This window comes from Lipophrys pholis (genome assembly GCF_963383615.2).
Source record: "Lipophrys pholis genome assembly, chromosome: 1".
Taxonomy (NCBI): Eukaryota; Metazoa; Chordata; class Actinopteri; order Blenniiformes; family Blenniidae; genus Lipophrys; species Lipophrys pholis.
In genome coordinates, this window is record NC_137635.1 from 26,072,669 (window position 1) to 26,092,685 (window position 20,017).

The window sequence follows — 20,017 nt, forward strand, 5'->3', positions numbered from 1 at the left end:
AGAGAGGGGCGAGGAGGAGGGTGGAGGAGGAGGATGGTGGGTGGAGGAGGAGGGTGGCGGGTGGAGGAGGAGGAGGAGGAGGAGGGTGGAGGAGGTCGTCTGTCTCCAGAGTGTCCAGAGCGTCCAGATCAAATGGCGGTGCAGAGCATTGTTACAGGTCTCGTTAGATCGATGCCATCGGCAATCCTCTAGTTCAGGCTGGTTTTCCCAAGCACCACCCGCATTCAGAAACGTGTTCACCAGCACTTCTACAATTCACCACTGGACGCGGTCCCAGTGTATGTCCTTCATGTACATTACAAGCCAAACAAGCGTCCACAATGCAGCCTTACACACGATTGTCACTGCGTTATTTATATGCTGACTCTGAATCAGTTCTATCAGCTCTATATCATTGATAATCAATCAGTTCTATCAGCTCTGTATCATTGATAATCAATCAGTTCTATCAGCTCTGTATCATTAATAATCAATCAGGTCTATCAGCTCTGTATCATTGATAATCAATCAGTTCTATCAGCTCTATATCATTAATAATCAATCAGTTCTATCAGCTCTGTATCATTAATAATCAATCAGTTCTATCAGCTCTGTATCATTGATAATCAATCAGTTCTATCAGCTCTATATCATTGATAATCAATCAGTTCTATCAGCTCTATATCATTGATAATCAATCAGTTCTATCAGCTCTGTATCATTAATAATCAATCAGTTCCATCAGCTCTGTATCATTGATAATCAATCAGTTCTATCAGCTCTGTATCATTAATAATCAATCAGTTCTATCAGCTCTATATCATTTGAAGATGAAGGTTTGACATATGAACATAGAGCTGCTGATTCAGCAGTCATGAAAGAAAGTAAAGAAACATCTAGAACTCTGCAGCTCGGCTGTTTATGATCACGTGGATCAATAAGTTTGATATTTGAAGATATTAAATGTTTGAGATGAATGTGGCTTCATTCCTCCACCTCACCATCAGCGCTCCGGAATGTGCTGCTCAGGGGACCAACGTTCTGCTGCAACGTTTCTTTTTTTAGATCACAAACTTGGGAAGGGGCGTATGCATCTTTCAGGACCTTTAGTGCTTCAGCAGCTCAGGTCAGGGAAGAATTCTGCTGGTTTGAACTCTGCTCTCCTCTGTTGCACCACGTTGCTGTGACTCGTTGCCATGACATAAACTCCTGTGAAGCTCTGAACAGGTTGACGAGTCCTGGAATTAGCAACTTCTACCACTGACGTCACTTCCTCTTTTACTTTTACTAAATTCAACATTTCAGTTATTTATAGAAACTTCATAACTAACAGACAAAACGATTATTAAATTAAAGGGAAAACCTGCAGAAGCAGACCCAGAAGAGAAAACTGCTGACCCAGACTCAGATGAGGAACCTGCAGAACAAGACCCAGAGGGGAGAAACCTGCAGAGCCAGACTAAGAAGAGGAACCTGCAGAACCAGACCCAGAGGAGGAGAAACCCTCAGAACCAAACTCAGAGGAGGAGAAACATGCAGAACCAGACACAGAGGAGGAAGAAACCTGCAGAACCAGACCCACATAAGAAACCTGCAGAGCCAGACTCAGCAGAGGAGATACCTGCAGAACCAGACCCAGATGAGAAACCTGCAGAGCCAGACTCAGCAGAGGAGAAACCTGCAGAACCAGACCCAGAGGTGAAACCTGCAGAACCAGACTAAGAGAAGGATATATCTGCAGAGCCAAGCTCAGAGGAGAAAACTGCAGAACCAGACCCCGAGGAGAAACTTGATGAGTCAGAGTCACATGAGAAACCTGAAGAACCAGAACATTATCCATTGAATCTTAGTTTGAAACATCAGGAGCAGGTTTTTGTACGATCACACCAACCTACACTGTAACAAAATGCTGTCAAAAGATTTTGTACAGTGATATACCCTAAATACAGTTTAGTACTGTAAGTTCAAGGTTTTTCAAGGAAAAATATTTGCAACAAGCTATTGTATGATCTGGTTTCAGCTGTCTGGAGTGTGACGGTCTGCCTGATACTCGTCTGGACAAAGGCCCTGAGTGCCACCTGCTTCAGCTCAGAGTCTACACAGCAAGCAAGAAAGAAGAGGAAGAAGAGGAAGAAGATTTTGTGCCCAGCTCGGAGATGCCAGCTCTGATTTGAGCATCCTGTGAGAGAGCCGAGTTGAATGAGTGAAATAAGCCATGGCATAAAGATGGTAATCTGCAACATACAGTATGTGCAATGACCTGGAATAATACATTTGCACATTCCAGGCACATGCAAACTCATAGTTGCATGCTTCATGCCATTGTTTTGATGCATGCACTTGAGTTAATTCTAAGTTTTCAACATTAAAGTTTCACATTTCACTTTGTTCTTTTAGAACCTCCTTTAGCCTAGGAACCACTGATGCTTCCTTTAGAACCTCCTTTAGCTTAGGAACCACTGATGCTTCTTTTAGAACCTCCTTTAGCCTAGGAACCACTGATGCTTCCTTTAGGACCTCCTTTAGCTTAGGAACCACTGATGCTTCTATTAGAATCTCCTTTAGTCCAGGAACCACTGATGCTTCCTTTAGAACCTCCTTTAGCCTAGGAACCACCGATGCTTCCTTTAGAACCTCCTTTAGCTTAGGAACCACTGATGCTTCCTTTAGAACCTCCTTTAGCCTAGGAACCACAGATGCTTCCTTTAGGACCTCCTTTAGCCTAGGAACCACTGATGCTTCCTTGAGAACCTCCTTAAGCATAGGAACCACTGATGCTTCCTTTAGAACCTCCTTTAGCCTAGGAACCACTGATGCTTCCTTGAGAACCTCCTTAAGCATAGGAACCACTGATGCTTCCTTTAGAACCTCCTTTAGCCTAGGAACCACTGATGCTTCCTTTAGAACCTCCTTTAGCCTAGGAACCACTGATGCTTCCTTTAGGACCTCCTTTAGCCTAGGAACCACTGATGCTTCCTTTAGAACCTATTTTAGCCTAGGAACCACTGATGCTTCCTTGAGAACCTCCTCAAGCATAGGAACCACTGATGCTTCCTTTAGAACCTCCTTTAGCCTAGGAACCACTGATGCTTCCTTTAGAACTTACTTTAGCCTAGGAACCACAGATGCTTCCTTGAGAACCTCCTTAAGCATAGGAACAACTGATGCTTCCTTTAGAACCTCCTTTAGCCTAGGAACCACTGATGCTCCCTGTAGAACCTCCTTTAGCTTAGGAACCACTGATGCTTCCTTTAGAACCTCCTTTACCCTAGGAACCACTGATGGTTCCTTTGCCAAAGGAGACCAGCTCATGTTCCTCATAATTCCTTGCAGCAACAACATTTAAAGGAACCCGCTTATCGGAGCGTTCAGAGAAACTCAGGATGACTGAAAAAGGAGCAGATCATGTAAGTTACCAAAGCAATAATCTGCCTAGAACAACTTGAAATCATCTAGAACCCAGATTAACTTTTTGTAGTTCATTTTCAGAAACTTGTAGTTCTTTCCCCACCATGGCAGACGTCACTAACTAGAGCCGCCGTCGCTTTATTATGACGTCACTAAGTGAAAGTCTGACTGCCTCACCACCGTGATCACCTTTACTAACTCCTTTAGGAAGTCTCTTAACACCTTTCCTTAACTCCTTTAGGAAGCATCCTAACACCTTTCTTTAACTCCTTTAGGAAGCCTCGTAACACCTTTCACTAACTCCTTTAGGAAGTCTCCTAACACCTTTCACTAACTCCTTTAGGAAGTCTCCTAACTCCTTTCACTAACTCCTTTAGTAGCCTCCTAACACCTTTCACTAACTCCTTTAGGAAGCCTCCTAACACCTTTCCTTAAATCCTTTAAGACGTCTCCTAACACCTTTCAGTAACTCCGTGACATCACCCAGGGGGTTAAGGAAAGGTTGATAAGAAAGGAGATAGGAGGGACTATTGGGAAGCACCCGTGCAGTCCAGGCGAAAAGTCACTTCCTGTTCAGGTAAAGGTGGAGTCTGGAGGAAAGGGTGGGTCAAGAGCGTCAATGAAAAGTTTCATGTTGGGAACCGGTCTGAAAAAGTAAAGAATGCAGGGACTTATGCATTGCTGTGAATGGACCCCCGAAATGTTGTCATGTACATACACACACACAAACACACACACACACACACACACACACACACACACACACACACACACACACACACACACACACACACACACACACACACACACACACACACACAGCCATAAAAGGCACTCAACCATCCTTTGGGAGTAATTCAGAGTTTCTGGAGCCTCATCCATCATCACTGTGTACACAGAATGTAAAGTGAGTGCGTATTAACAGATGTCTGTGTAGTGAGTGTATACAAACAATCCCACGCAACGTCTGGACTTTAGGAACTTGTAGTTCTGCTGAGGAAAGATTGTGAATCTGATCTGGGCTAAGAGCAGCTGACTCATCATGTGCACCAGCAGAAGTACAATTTGACTGTTTCTATTTGTGTTGTTACCATATATAATTAATTGGAGGCGTATTGTTACCATATATAATTAATTGGAGGCGTGTTGTTACCATATATATTTAACATATAATTAACTGGAGGCGTGTTGTTACCATATATGTTTAATTGGAGGTGTGTTGTTACCAAATATAATTAATTGGAGGCGTGTTGTTACCATATATAATTAACCATATATAATTAACTGGAGGTGTGTTGTTACCATATATGATTAATTGGAGGCGTGTTGTTACCATATATATTTAACTGGAGGCGTGTTGTTACCATATATGTTTAACTTGAGGCGTGTTGTTACCATATATAATTAATTGCAGGCGTGTTTTTACCATATATATTTAACTGGAGGTGTGTTGTTACCATATATAATTAATTGGAGGCGTGTTGTTACCATATATATTTAACTGGAGGTGTGTTGTTACCATATATAATCAACCATATATAATTAATTGGAAGCGTGTTGTTACCATATATAATTAACTGGAGGTGTGTTGTTACCATATATAATTAATTGGAGGCGTGTTGTTACCATATATAATTAACTGGAGGTGTGTTGTTACCATATATGTAACTGGAGGTGTGTTGTTACCATATATAATTAATTGGAGGCGTGTTGTTACCATATATAATTAACTGGAGGTGTGTTGTTACCATATATGTAACTGGAGGTGTGTTGTTACCATATATAGTTGATTGGAGGTGTGTTGTTACCATATATAATTAATTGGAGGTGTGTTGTTACCATATATAGTTAATTGGAGGCGTGTTGTTACCATATATAATTAACTGGAGGTGTGTTGTTACCATATATGTAACTGGAGGTGTGTTGTTACCATATATAATTAACTGGAGGTGTGTTGTTACCATATATAATTAATTGGAGGCGTGTTGTTACCATATATGTTTAACTGGAGGTGTGTTGTTACCATATATAATCAACCATATATAATCAATTGGAGGCGTGTTGTTTCCATATATAATTAATTGGAGGCGTGTTATTACCATATATATGTAACTGGAGGTGTGTTGTTACCATATATGTTTAACTGGAGGTGTGTTGTTACCATATATATGTAACTGGAGGTGTGTTGTTACCATATATAATTAATTGGAGGAGTGTTGTTACCATATATCTTTAACTGGAGGTGTGTTGTTCCCATATATAATTAATTGGAGGCATGTTGTTACCATATATGTTTAACTGGAGGCGTGTTGTTACCATATATGATTAATTGGAGGCGTGTTTTTACCATATATAATTAACTGGAGGCGTGTTGTTACCATATATAATTAATTGGAGGCGTGTTGTTACCATATATAGTTAATTGGAGGCGTGTTGTTACCATATATATGTAACTGGAGGTGTGTTGTTACCATATATGTTTAACTGGAGGCGTGTTGTTACCATATATAATCAACCATATATAATTAATTGGAGGAGTGTTGTTACCATATATAGTTAATTGGAGGAGTGTTGTTACCATATATAGTTAATTGGAGGCGTGTCGGCCCCTTTGGTATGAGACATGTGCAGTGAGTGATTGGAGTGTGACGTCATCGAGGTCAATCCAACATGGCGGCTCCCAGCTTGTAATACAAACTTTTCCATCTGACGGGAAGAAAAACAAAACAAAGAAAGAAACAGAAGGGAGATGAAGCTCACCCACAACGCTGGAAGAAGACACATTAGAAGACCTTCAAGCCGACTTGGACCAGTGCTACGATCGTCTCGTAATGTGCAAGACTCCGCAGACCTCGTCATCCTAAAGAAGCCGCCCAGAGCCGTCTCCACCCATGAGTTCCTCGCCAAAAGTTTTTGAACACTTAAACCAACTCCAGGCAGACATTGTCTTGTTACAACAGACATTGTCTTGTTACAAGAGACATTGTCTTGCTACAAGAGACATTGTCTTGCTACAAGAGACATTGTCTTGTTACAAGAGACATTGTCTTGTTACAAGAGACATTGTCTTGCTACAAGACACATTGTCTTGTTACAAGAGACATTGTCTTGCTACAAGAGACATTGTCTTGCTACAAGAGACATTGTCTTGTTACAAGAGACATTGTCTGGCTACAAGAGACATTGTCTTGTTACAAGAGATGCACACACCTACCACAGGACATCACAAACTGATTTCACCACAGTTCCCTCACACACACTCAGCTTGTTATAACTCCAAGCAGAGAGGCGGAGCTACATTAATCAACAATAAAATATAATTCTCTTGTAAAGACACAATCACAGACCCAGAGGGAAGATTTATAATTCTTCACATCTCTCTTCAGAACATAGAGATGTGGATCTCAAACATCTACGGCCCAAATGTTGATGACCCTCCTTCTATCACAACTTCTTCACCACCCTCTCAACACACTCTGACCAAACACTGATAGTGGGAGGAGTCCTCAACAAGGTCCTCAGTCCACAAGTACACAGAGTTAGTAAAGCAGCAAACACCGACACTGGGAATCCACTGACATAGTCCAGCAGTACATGAGTGACTATGGTCACTAATCAATAGATCTAGTCCAGCAGTACATGAGTGACTATGGTCACTAATCAATAGATCTAGTCCAGCAGTACATGAGTGACTATGGTCACTAATCAATAGACATAGTCCAGCAGTACATGAGTGACTATGGTCACTAATCAATAGATCTAGTCCAGCAGTACATGAGTGACTATGGTCACTAATCAATAGACATAGTCCAGCAGTACATGAGTGACTATGGTCACTAATCAATAGATCTAGTCCAGCAGTACATGAGTGACTATGGTCTTTGAGACACTTAGCGTACCTCTCATCCCACTCTTAAAGAGTACACCTTGTACTTAGCAGTGCACCAATCCTATTCAGGGTTAGATTACTTTCTGGTGAGTAAATCAGTGATTAAAGACAGCTTGGACACACAGATTCACCCCATAGCTATCAGTGACTTTTGACCTTTGACCTGTCACCATGACAGTCACTAATAGAACAATCCCCCTCCTATCAGACAATGGAGATTTAACACACCACTGCTCAAGGAACCAGACTTCCTCACATTCTTTAAAAAACAATGGACAATCTTTTTAGAAACAAATGACCTGCCTGGGGTCTCTCCCTGTGTCCTCTGGGAGGCGCTAGACCTGCCTGGTGTCTCTCCCTGTGTCCTCTGGGAGGCGCTAGACCTGCCCGTTGTCTCTCCCTGTGTCCTCTGGGAGATGCTAGACCTGCCTGGTGTCTCTGTCTTATAGACCACTCCACTAACAATACACATAGATTAATTAATCTTATAGACCACTCCACTAACAATACACGTAGATTAATTAACCTTATAGACCACTGCACTAACAATACATGTAGATGAATTAATCTTATAGAGTACTCCATTAACAATACACATAGATTAATTAATCTTATAGACCACTGCACTAACAATACACATAGATTAATTAATCGTATAGACCACTCCACTAACAATACACGTAGATGAATTAATCTTATAGACCACTCCACTAACAAAACATGTAGATTAATTAATCTTATAGACCACTGCACTAACAATACACATAGATTAATTATTCTTATAGACCACTGCACTAACAATACACATAGATTAATTAATCTTATAGACCACTGCACTAACAATACACATAGATTAATTAATCTTATAGACCACTCCACTAACAATACATGTAGATTAATTAACCTTATAGACCACTCCACTAACAATACACGTAGATTAATTAATCTTATAGACCACTCCACGAACAATACATGTAGATTAATTAACCTTATAGACCACTCCACTAACAATACATGTAGATTAATTAATCTTATAGACCACTGCACTAACAATACACATAGATTAATTATTCTTATAGACCACTCCACGAACAATACATGTAGATTAATTAACCTTATAGACCACTCCACTAACAATACATGTAGATTAATTAACCTTATAGACCAGTCCACTAACAATACACATAGATTAATTAATCTTATAGACCAGTCCACTAACAATACACGTAGATTAATTAATCTTATAGACCACTCCACTAACAATAAACAAAAGGCCATTATCACCTCCTTAGATACAGAAAAAGCCTTTGATGGGGTAAATTGGAAATTTCTACTCGCTGCACTACGTAAATTTGGATTAAGAGAAAATGACCTCTCCTGGATAAAGATCCTGTCCACCTCACCCAGTGCCTGTGTTAAAACCAATGACCAAATGTCCTCAAGGTTCAATCTTGAGAGAGGCACCAGACAGGGGTGTCCACTCTCACCATCTCTCTTTGCTATTTCTATGGAACCAGTAGCAGCAGCCATCAGACAGAACAATAACATAAAAGGAATACCAACAGTAAATGTAAGACATAAAATATGTCTCTATGCAGATGATGTGATACTTCTCCTGCAGAACACACAGACGTCTCTTCCAGAAACAAAAGGGTTAATAGACAGGTTCTCCTCAATCTCAGAATATTCTATAAATTGGAACAAATCAGTCGTCTTGCCTATCAACTCTACATTTCAGCACACACCTAACACCCCACTAAAACCAGGGAACATCAAATACCTCAGCATTAACATCTCAGCCAAACTCTCAGACTTGGTGAACTTAAACTACCCCCCCCCCCCTTATTAAAACATTGGAGGAGGACCTCACCCGATGGAGGACACTCCCTATTTCACTTCTGGGGAGAGGAGCAACAATCAAAACGATGGTCCTGCCTAAAATGAACTCCATCTTCTCAATGATCCCAACAAAACCACCAAAAACCTGCTTTAACACTCTGGATTCTCACGTCTCAACATTCTGATGGAAAAACAAACCATCAGGTCGAAGTTTAAAAACACTCCAGAACACCAAGGACCAAGGTGGCTTAGAACTCCCATACTTTATACTTATTATCTGGCCAATAAAGTACTTTATGTAGTAAAATGGATGAATCAGAAACCCTTAGATGAAGGCTGGCTAGACATTGAGAAAACCTTGTGTGAAGATCTCCAAACCAGAGATCTTCCCTTCTTCAGTCCTTCATCAAAGAACCCAGCTGCTTTAAAAGCATCAATAGAACCACGTCTCTGACAGCTTGCTGGGAGGTTCTTCACCCCCTCTGGAACAATCCTGACATCCTGCAAAGAAAGAAACCAAGAAACTTCCCAAGATATCAAAATAAAGGAAGAAGAACCTTAGAAGAACTTTTCTCCAGTAACTCTTTGATTCCATTGAATGAGCTAATAGAACCATCTGCTATCAGTCAGAACAACCTCTTCAGCTTCAGTCAATAATCCCAAATCAGTGTAAACAGAAGAGATTGAGCTGAACTGACCTCAGACAGTGACAAAGCTCCTGAAGATCTCAGCTCCTAAACCACTTTCTAAAATCATCTCAATCCTGTCAGCTTCAAATATCTCAATATCCCTTCAACCTCCAGATGGGAAGAAGATCTAAACATCAACAGACCCAACGTTTGGCTCACTACTCTGTACTAGTACATTAGTACTCTAATAACACCACCATACTGCTCATACAGTACAAGCTCCTTCACACAGTACTTTACAATACAAGCTCCTTCACACAGTACTTTACAATACAAGGTCCTTCACAGAGTACTTTACAATACAAGTTCCTCCACAGAGTACTTTACAATACAAGCTCCTTCTCAGAGTACTTTACAATACAAGCTCCTTCACAGAATATTTTACAATACAAGGTCCTTCACGGAGTACTTTACAATACAAGGTTCTTCACAGAGTACTTTACACAGGACAAAGGATGTTCAAGATGGGTCTCACTCCCACTAACATATGTTCAAACAGCACAGGCGATCTCCCTGATACTATCTACACACCAATCTCCCTGATACTATCTACACACTGTGATCTCCCTGATACTATCTACACACTGTGATCTCTCTGATACTATCTACACACTGTGATCTCCTGATACTATCTACACACTGATCTCCCTGATACTATCTACACACTGATCTCCTTGATACTATCTACACACTGATCTACCTGATACTATCTACACACTGATCTCCTTGATACTATCTACACACTGTGATCTCCTGATACTATCTACACACTGTGATCTCCTGATACTATCTACACACTGATCTCCCTGATACTATCTATACACTGGAATCTCCCTGATACTATCTACACACACTATGGCTGTGTACACCAGTCCAAACATTCTGTCTAAAGATCTGTGAAGATCTATGGTTCTACCTGGGCCCCCCTATTCCAGTCTCACCTGCACTTTGCTTGTCAGGAGATCTCACAGAAATTAAAAGAGAATAAAAAGAGTCCTGATGGTCCTGGTTTCCCTAAGCGTCGCAAAAAAGGCTCATGAACTGGAAATCCCAAAGTAATCTGAGTATAAAGTTATTTAAAAACTTACTTCTAGACCACATCACAGTGGAGAGAATGTCTGCTGGTAGGAAAAACCATTTGACACAATTTGAGTCCACCTGGTCCCCAATAATTAAATACACCATGTAGCCCTGTGGGGAGTGACCTCCAGGGCCAGAAACATGGGAGAGGTGTGTGTGTGTGTGTGTGTGTGTGTGTGTGTGTGTGTGTGTGTGTGTGTGTGTGTGTGTGTGTGTGTGTGTGTGTGTGTGTGTGTGTGTGTGTGTGTGTGGGGTGGGGGCTCCCTGCCCGGGTCCTCTTACGGTGCCTTGTCGGGGAGGGTGTTGTTCCCCAGGTCCTAAGCCGGCCGCTTGGGGGTGAGGTGGGGCAGCGCGGGGGGTCCAGCTGGGCCAAGGTCCTAGTGACGGGGGGACCCCCTCCCTCAGAACCCTCCCTGCCTTACCTCACCTTACTTCACTCCACAATAGGGAACAGTGGGGCGGTGCCTAGGGTGGGGGGTCCAGGCTACTTAACTGCGGTCTGGGTCTTCCCCCGACTTTGCACCACCCACAATTTTAACCACACCGAGTCAAGCAGGGTCCTGAGGGGGTAAGCCGCTTTCGGGGTTCTGCCGCTTGGCGGGAGCCCCATCCCCCAGCACCTTCCGCTGGGGTCTCACCCCGGCCCGGGGTGAGTGCGGCTGGAATTCCGGGGGCGCGCTGGCTCAGGCATGGCGCTCGCGGGGGGGGCTGGAGTTGGTCTCCCTCCCCATTCGCTGTCGGATTAGTGGAGGATGGGATCTCGCGGTGGCCTGGTCGGGGGCAGGAGGCATCACCCTCCCCTCAAGTGTGTGTGTGTGTGTGTGTGTGTGTGTGTGTGTGTGTGTGTGTGTGTGTGTGGGTGGGTGGGTGATTGGGTCTATCAAGATCGGGGGGGACAGTTATGGGGCTCTTCTCGGCCCGGGGACCCTGCTCCAGCCGGTCTCGGCTTGACAGCTTGGGTCGGGGCCTGGGGCCCTTTATCCTTCTCCTGTGGGCTCCTCTTGCCTGGGGGGGGGGGGGGGGGGGCGGGTTCCTCTCTGCACTCTCCATCTGGTGCTCTCTGCGCGGGGACGTGGCTCTCTGGGGTGGTTCTCTGGGGCCTCCCCGGGTCTGGGGGGCTGCCGGCCGCCACCCCTGGTAATATATGTAGCACTAACAAGGGTATTATATGTTGTCCAAGTTTATCAACACTGACGACTTCCTGATGTGCGTGTGACCCACGACAGGCCTGTTTGAGGAATATGGATTTGTTTGTACTTACACACTCTAAATGTAATCTTCTCTACACACTGGTGATACATCAAACCCTGGACTCTCTCAGAAGGAGAAGAAAACATGAACAACTGAGCCACATTCACCTCTTTTTCACAATTGTTTTACTTTTGAGTGAATTCTCTAAGAAGCTGCACTGCATGTTGACTTTCCTTCCTGTTAAGTCTTGTCCAAACAGAACCGAGCCAATAATCCTCGTCTCCTGAGGCGTTCAGGACATTTTGAAAGGTAAACAACAATCCGCTCCAACTACAACATCAACCATCTGCTCCCTGACCCACGAGCAACACGCCGTGTTTTCCTTCCTCACTCAAGTATGTGAGGGTGAGGAGGGTCCAACCCTCAAACATTCCTGGTGCTGCTGTGGTCCGCACACGGCCGACCCCCCCGTGACATCACAGGGTGGAACCACACCAACACTGTGGTCGACCCCCTTGTGACATCACAGGGTGGAACCACACCAACACTATGGCCAACCTCCCCGGCAATACCGTGGGGTGGAACCAGCACTCCCACCCCCTGTGACATCACAATGTGGAACTACTACAACTCTACAGAACTCCCACCCCTCGATGATAACGCAGGGTCGAAGAACCCCCGTGACATTTTATTTTTTTGTGAAAGAAGATCCAGGATGTAGAAACGGCTCTTTGTGTCACGAGTCTTTGAAAAGCCTCTGGAGCAGTGAGGCTGTTTGGTGTCAGTTCCAAAGGTAAATATATATATATATATAGAGAGAGAGAGAGAGAGAGAGAGAGAGAGAGAGAGAGCGAGAGATAGAGATAGAGATAGAGATAGAGATAGAGATAGAGATAGAGATAGAGATAGAGATAGAGATAGTGTTTTTAATTTGTTGCTTTTTTAACTTTTGTAGATTTGGAGCAAGCATCATAATATTTGTGTTTTAGAAAAAACATATTTTTTCTACTTCTTGTGATTATAGCATGTCTATTTGAATTACAACTTTAATTTTGTCATCTGATTATTCTTCTGTTCTTTTCTATTTTGTTCTCAAGATCCTGTAGTCTTTTATTAAGGTTAGTTAGTCTCAATTCTTTTTCTCTTTTTTTATGAGTGCAGTGGAACCAGCTTCCCTCTGAAAACTGCTTTTAAAGTATCCGATGAAGTATTTGGTGGATCTCCTCTCCATCGTGTTCTCCAGAGAAACATTCATCTGTTTGGGGAAGGAATTGTTGGATTGTTCAGAAAACTTGCATTTCGTCTCCACAGGGTCTTTCCTGGATTGTCAGTAATATGGAGGCTACATGCAATTATTGCTTAATCTGATATATGTTGTACTTTTATTTATTTCCAATATTTCAATTCAGTACTTTATGGCTGTCTTTTTTTTAACAAAAAAAAGAATGTATTCTTGAATAAACGTTGTGGAGGCAAGAGTAAAAAGAGTAATCAGGGTTTGGTGGGTTAAAATCCCCCTCCAGGTCTAGAGTATACCTCATGCTGTCATCCAGGTGGGAATATAGTAGTATAGAATAGAATACTCCAATCTCCTCCAAACAAAGTTATGCCTGTAGATTTTGCCATCATATCAAATAATTGCTGGTAGAAGGAGTCCTCACTGTTTGGTGGGACGGAAACACTCTGAAATGTTACTGCTCTGTACTTGAAGCATTTCACTCAGTAGAACCGTATTAGTATTGTCCCTGTGTCCCTCGTGTCTCCCTTCTTTGATCAACTGTTGCGGTAAGTGGTATTAGGATTACCACCCCCCTTCTTCTGCCTGTTTTGTAGGATGAATAGAAAACCCCATTCTTTGTTCCTTATGATACTGCACATGCCCCCCTCTGGGGTACCGAGCACACGGAGACGAGATCAGGACCTCCACAGCCAGCTGAAGGTTCTCCTCCACCTGCCTGGTTGTCTCCAGCAGCGTCCAAGTGAGGGCGGAGATCCATTCCCATCGCAGAGACGGTCGCAATGTGTGGGGCTACCTTCTCAGTCATGGTCTCCTCCTCAGGAACATCCAACTCCTCAGTATCGCTCTTCCTCCTCCATCCATCCATCCATCCATCCATCCCTCCCTCCCTCCCTCCCTCCATCCATCCATCCATCCCTCCATCCATCCATCCATCCATCCATCTCCCTCTTATCCGTTCCCGGATGGTGGTGGTGTAAGTCTGAGCACCATCACCCAGATCACATTGACCCATTGAGAACCTTCCTGCAGGTGGAGAGCCCACAGGAAGGTGGAGAGCCCACAGGAAGGTGGCGCCGGCGTGAGACATGAACCCTCTATCTTGAGACTGAGAGTCTCATGCTCTACCTACTGAGCTGGACCTCTTCCTCCTCAGGGACATCAGACTCCATCCAACACTGTCTGACACAGAGGAGCTCGTCCACATCTTCGTCCCCTCAAAGCTGATTACTGCAACACACTCTTCATCAGCATCTCTGATCGTCATCCTCATCTGCTTCCAGAGACTGCAGTACATTCTTATACTTTTCATACTTCAGGATTAACTCTGGTTTTCTCTTATCTAGGTAACTTAAGCATAAAAACTAATCGAGTATAAAAACTGTAGTCCATGATATTTCAAATAACATAACAGTAAAACTTTATTGGTCATTTTTTCTTTCATTTCAAACAAAAGAAAAAACATGGATTGCAGTAAAAAAGCTCCCGTGTGTGAAAAGGAGTAGAGGTACGCTGAATAAATCCGCGCCCCTCTCCAGTCACTCTATTTGCACCGTGTGTATTTTTATTTATTTATTTATTTTTAATTTAAATGGCAGCAGCTGGATAAACATCTAAATCAACTGGTGGGCGAGATTGAAGTTCACACAGACAGCCTGAAGGGGGCAGCAACGCAATGCACCATTGTTTAATCTCCCGTCAAGCGAAGAAGATACTCCACTTCTGGGTTTTCCGGCAAATCAAACTTGAAATAAAGAATTACGTCGTATTTTATTTCCTGATTTTTGTTGAAGAAACGCATATCAGGAAACCAGAAACAATCAGATTTCTGTTTTTCATTTTCAATTTTAAAACGAAACACGGGACACGGCTTGTCTCCCGTGTTTCGTTTCCCGATATCAAATCTAAAAAGGAAAATCGGATGGTTTCCGGTTTTTCGTTCTCCGACATCAAAACCAAAATGGAATGGCCGGAAGGGACACGGACCCGTTTCTTTATTGAAAAGAGCTTTTTGAGTTTGTTGGTGCTAAAAACAACTCCTGCATCTTGTGCAAAGCAAAACTCCAGGAAGTATTGGCATTCAACAACAGTCCGTCATTTTAAAATGTGTTCAAGCCTTTGAATCTGTTTCAGATGTAAACAATACAAACATAATGTATTATTTTTATTGTTACAAGGTGGAATTCTCTCTCCTCTGCTGTTGAGAGGATTGTAGGATCATGACCTTCTAATGGCCTCAGATAGAGCTCTTCTATCTGCTTTACTTCTTCTGGACCTTAGTACTGCATTTGATACTGTCCATCATAATATACTCTTAAGGAGATTAGAAGATGCCGTCGGCATTAAAAACTTCGCCTTAAACTGGTTTAAATCATATTTATCTGACCGGTTTCAATTTGTTCATGTAAATAACAAATCTTCAATACATGAACGGGTCCTGTGTGGAGTACCACAAGGCTCCGTCCTCGGACCCATATTGTTTAATCTCTATATGTTACCACTCGGAAATATTATTAGGAAACACAACATTAACTTTCATTGTTATGCAGATGATACTCAGCTATATTTATCAGTTAAAGCCAATCAGGCCGACCAACTTGTTAAGCTAGAGTCCTGCCTCAGGGACGTTAAGTCCTGGATGTCTATCAACTTCTTAATGCTCAACACATCCAAGACTGAGGTTCTAATCCTAGGTCCTAAAAAGCTCAGGGATTACTTTTCAGATAGTCTGATTACCTTAGATAATATTACCTTAACCTCTAACAGTGATATTAGGAACCTGGGTGTTATTTTTGATCAGGATCTGTCCTTTATTTCCCATGTTAAACATGTCTCCAGGACAGCCTTCTTCCATCTAAGGAATATTGCAAAAATGAGAAACTTCTTGTCCTTCAAAGATGCAGAAAAAATGCTTCCTGCCTTTGTGACTTCAAGATTAGATGATTGTAACTCCCTAATGTCAGGCTGTCCAAACTCCTCTGTTAGGATCTTCCAGCTAGTGCAGAACGCTGCTGCAGGTTTACTAACCAGAACTGGAAGAAGAGAGCACATCTCCCCAGTCTTAGCATCCTTACACTGGCTTCACATCAAATCTAGAATAGAATTCAACATCCTTCTGATCACATATAAAACTCTTCATCACCAGGCTCCGTCCTATATGGAGAAACTTCTAGAAGTGTCTCACCCTCCACGAGCCCTTGGCTCTGAGGATGCAGGACTGTTGGTAATCCCTAAAGTCCTTCAAAGTAAAAGAGGAGGCAGGAGTTTCAGCCATATGGCTCCTTTACTCTGGAATCAACTAGCAGCCTCGGTCCGAAGGGCCGACACCATTAGTTTATTTAAGAGGAGACTAAAAAGCTTCCTCTTTGATAAAGCTTCTCATTAGGAATAAAATAGGAGCACTAAGTTGAGCTGCTCTAGGCCTAGACTGCTGAGGGGATTTCCTCTCTCCCGTTAAAGGGAGGAACTCTACATTTGGAGCTTCTGTTTCTTGTCTTTCTTTCTTTCTCTCTGTGTAACAACATTACTGGAGCCACCAGATACTGCCGCCGTCTGTTTTTCTCCCTGACAGGAGGGGAGCAGGATCCAGGGGATCAGACCCAAGACTCCCAGAGTGGAGTTACCACGGTCCTACTACCCGACCCCACCACAGCACCGGGACCCCACCGCAACGGCACGGCCCTTAAACTCCAGACTGAGATTGGTTCATCATCAGACCAACGCTCATCATAGACTTTTCTTAGTATTTGTACTTATCTGGCCTGTCTGCCACTCTCTCTCTCTCTCTTCTATTCCTCTCTCTCCCTGTCCTATCCCAAGAGCTTCTTCAGTCACCATCTTTTCAGGTGATACGTTCCTGCTGTTCTTCTACCAACACTAAAGGACAGTTTGAGGTGTTGTGGGCTTTATTATTCCATCATGGAATGTTGGACTGCTGAGACACTGATGGTTTTGTGTGTCTGTGCGTGTTTCTCAGGTCCAGTCCTGCCGAGGTTCTTTTTCTCACAGAATATGTAAAGAGCATGAGCCCAGTGGCAAAGGCAGCTCATGTTCTTCAGGGCGAGGCAAACGTGCAGATGGAGTGGCTTGTACCCACCACCACACTGCTCATGTCCAAGCTCCAGAACCTCCAGAACCTCCAGAACCTCCAGAACCTTCCAATGTCCAAGCTCCAGAACCTTCACACCACCTCCAAGTACTGTGGGCCATTGCTGGATGCTCTTCAAGAGGGCTGGAACGTCGCTCTGGAGAGATGCTCGCTGATCCAGAGCTGACAGCTGCTGCCATTCTTGTCCCCATGTTCAGGACACGCTGGACCACTGATGAAGGCGTCCTTAAATGTGGTATGTGCTGCATCACTTTCTTTTATTGTATTGTTATATATTTAATCATGTTTAATATGCTTAACAGCCTAAAACCCCCTCCCCTCACATCTATATGTACATTCAAACAAAGTGGATCACCTGTTAAATAGCACTTAGAACCCCACAACCCTTCCCTCCCTCCTCCTCCACACCTCCATCCATACTCCCTCGTTTCCTCACCTCCCCCTGCTCTCAGCCCCTCCTTTCTCTGTCCATCCCCTTCTCTTGTATGCTAATTCTGTGTCTTCATTTGGTTTTGTATCCCCCATAGGCCTGGACTACATCCAAACTACATCACAACCCACCTGAAGGAGCAGAGGAGTGCAGGTGACTCTGTCAAAAAGAAGTCCTCCTCCTGCTTCTCCTCCTCCTCCTCCTCCACCTCCTCCTGCTACTCCTCCTCCTCCTCCTCCTCCTGCTCCTCCTCCTCCTCCACCACCTCCTCCTCCACCTCCTCCTGCTCCTCCTCCTGCTCCTCCTCCTCCTCCACCTCCTCCTCCACCTCCTCCTGCTCCTCCTCCTCCACCACCTCCTCCTCCACCTCCTCCTGCTCCTCCTCCTCCACCTCCTCCTCCTCCTCCTGCTCCTCCTCCTCCTCCACCACCTCCTCCTCCTCCTCCGCCGCCGACAATCAAGCAGACAGATCAACGGGACGGTAACACCAAGCAACTAGAGTCCTACCTGGCAGTCCAACTGCTACCATGGACATCCCGAAAACGTTTCCATCTGATAGCTAGAGAAGCTTAGATATTTTCATTTGCAGTCCCACAAGAACACACCTGGACAGTGTGAAACAATTGTTGCCCGATGTGCTGTTAAAAAAGTTGATGAAGAGTTTGGCCTATGAGCATGATTTGTGACACCATAGTTTAGAAGCTCCTCCTGGTCCAAAATTCAATGTTCAGAAGTGTGATGTGTTAACTTTAAGTGTACAATACAAATGCCTAAAGGACTATATAGTGAAATACATGAGTATACTGGGCAGGTAGTGTTTGTTAAAATAATATCATTGTTAAAGTAGATTCCATTTAAATGGTCCTGTGTTTAGCTGTGCAGCCAGTGAATTGTGCAATAAAAATACTTTTTACTTTTAAAAGTACTTTTACTTCTAGTTCATGTCACACTTTTTACTTTTACTTGAGTAGATATTTGGATCAGTCCTTCTTACTTTTACTCAAGTTGTTTTTTTACATGGGTATTTTACTTCTACTCAAGTAAGGAATCTGGGTACTTTTGCCATCTCTGGTGGAGGAGGTAATGGTTGATGGTGGTGGAGGTGATGGTTGGGGGGTATGGAGGAGGTTATGGTTGAGGGGTGGTGGAGGAGGTGATGTTGAGGTGGTGGAGGAGGTAATGGTTGACGGGTAGATGAGGTGGAGGTGGTTGTGATTTGTTGTTGTTGATTATTTTTCATCCGTCTCTGCCGGTGTGTTATTGTGAAGGCCGGGAGCGGAAGTGCTCCCGCTGTGTTTCCGGTGCAGCCGCCGCTCGCTCGGTTCGGGGGGGGCAGGATGCTGTCAGGCCGAACAGACGCACCAACATAACGGGAGAAGCCGCAGCAGCATCCTTTGTTTGCGGGATTCGGACGAGCAGGTAAACCTCCTCCGTGTGCGGTTGTGCCGCTAAAGAGGCTGCGTGCTGCGTGTCGTGCGGGGCAGAGCGCAGCGCAGCCGCAGGCCGCAGGCTTTGTGCGGGAGCCGCGGCTTTCCTGCTTCCAGCCCGTCGATCTGGGGCTTTTGTTCGGCTCCTGGCAGCCCGCAGGTGCGGTGCGGTGCGGTGCGGTGCGGTGTGGTGCGGTGCGGGCCTGGAGCAGCTTCCCAAGCTGAGATACTGTGTCGGAGGTTCGGGGGCATTGGGCGCGAGCGCGGGCGGCGGGGGGGGGGGGCATGCTGCAATGCAATGCACCTGCACCTGCACAGGCAGAGGTGTGTGTGTGTGTGTGTGTGTGTGTGTGTGTGTGTGTGTGTGTGTGTGTGTGTGTGTGTGTGTGTGTGTGTGTGTGTGTGTGTGTGTGTGTGTGTGTGTGTGTGTGTGTGTGTGTGTGTGTGTGTGTGTGTGTGTGTGAGAGAGACTGGGTGTTGGGGGGGTTACAGGCATGTTACCATATTATCATTATTTAAACTCCTCCTGTTCTCCTCCTGTCCTCCTCCTCCTGTTCTCCTCCTCCTGGTCTGGTCGGTCCAGAAACCTTCAGTATTCTAAGTTTCTAGCTCCTCCTTGATTTCCCTCATTTGAATATTGGATCATAGGAGCTGCATTCAGAATCTGCTGTGTCTGTGTGAGCTGGACTGGCTTCGCCCACACATGACAATCTTGGGAAGAGGAGGAAGTACTTCCTCTG